This window comes from Nicotiana sylvestris, mitochondrion (assembly GCF_000393655.2).
Source record: "Nicotiana sylvestris cultivar TW 137 mitochondrion, complete genome".
Taxonomy (NCBI): domain Eukaryota; kingdom Viridiplantae; phylum Streptophyta; class Magnoliopsida; order Solanales; family Solanaceae; genus Nicotiana; species Nicotiana sylvestris.
Window position 1 is genome coordinate 96205 of NC_029805.1, and position 1296 is coordinate 97500.

Genomic DNA, 1296 nt, shown 5'->3' on the forward strand with positions numbered 1-1296 from the left:
CTCTTCCGGTTCAGCAGTGTCCAGATCTGGCATCTTTGCCTCTTCTTGTTCAGGGTCCTCTAGAACCGCAAAACGGTTCGGGCTGACTAGGTCCAGTTGGGTCATTCCACTCGCACAACTAGTGTCCAGCCCCCCTTTGCTATTGTCACTACTGGTACCTGACCCCGTCGGCTCGACATTTTTGCAAACACCGACCCTTACTCAATAGGGCAATTCAAAGAGGAGAACGAGGACAGCTGACTACCGCTAAAAGTCAGACTAAGAGTACACATTGTATGATTGAAAACTGCCGCTGCATACTACCCGGTGCTTGCAGGTCTGACTGGTGCCTTCTCTCCAACAGCTGCTTCAATCAATGTTAAGTCTGACTACGCCCGCAGCTGACTACTTATTGAAAGACCGAACAGGAAATGAAAAGTCGTACTACAACAACTGTAAATAAACATTCCCTCCCCGCTCTGACTTTGATCGACTTGCCCGCACAGCGTCTTTTTTGAGAGAAGAGGTCAAGGGGCTAAGTGACTCTCGAAAGTCGTCTTTTGTATCGCGTCAAGAGAAATGACATAGATAAGATCATTGCTTAAAGAGTTTCATTGTCGAATTGATCTCGAAATTGGATCCCAATAGTTGCTGCTGCCCAAAGGTGCTTTATGAAAGCCGGTCCACAGCAGTGAAAGTACGATTGATTCCGTCGATCGAACGAAAACTGCTTCTTGCTTTTTTTTCCTCTCTGGCTTGACTACTCTGCTTGCTTAACACAAGTCTTATTTAACCTTCACGGACCACTTCACTACCCAGCAAGCTCCGGCTCGAAAGCAAGAAGCAAGGGCGCAGCAGCTGCGCGAAGTTGCGCCTTAGCGCATCCGTTTTCTTGCTCGTTAGCGCTGTTTTTTGATTGCAGCTAGCGCGCTTGACTAATAAGATAGAAAGGGCCTTTCTCGCTTGTTTGAAGCCATATAAGGCTTTCTTCAATCGGCAAGGGAAGTCTGATAGGGCTTTAAGAGATAGGGACGTAAGCGCAGCGGTAAGAAAAAGTCACTCAGTGAATCGGTGGATCACACACTTGGAGACAGGGACAGGGGCATGCCTGACTCTTTAGAAAGTATACAAGTGTTGAAAGAGTGAAGTCTGGGGACAACGGTAAACGTGAGGAATGGCACCTCCGCCCTACTAAAGAAGTTCGCAAGCAAGGGACATGCCGAACACCTACCTTTCCAACTAAGTCCAAGGCGAGGACCCGTTAATTGACGATGCGTTCCGTCGTCAGCAAGCGGTGGCCGACAAGGCCCCTTTCCC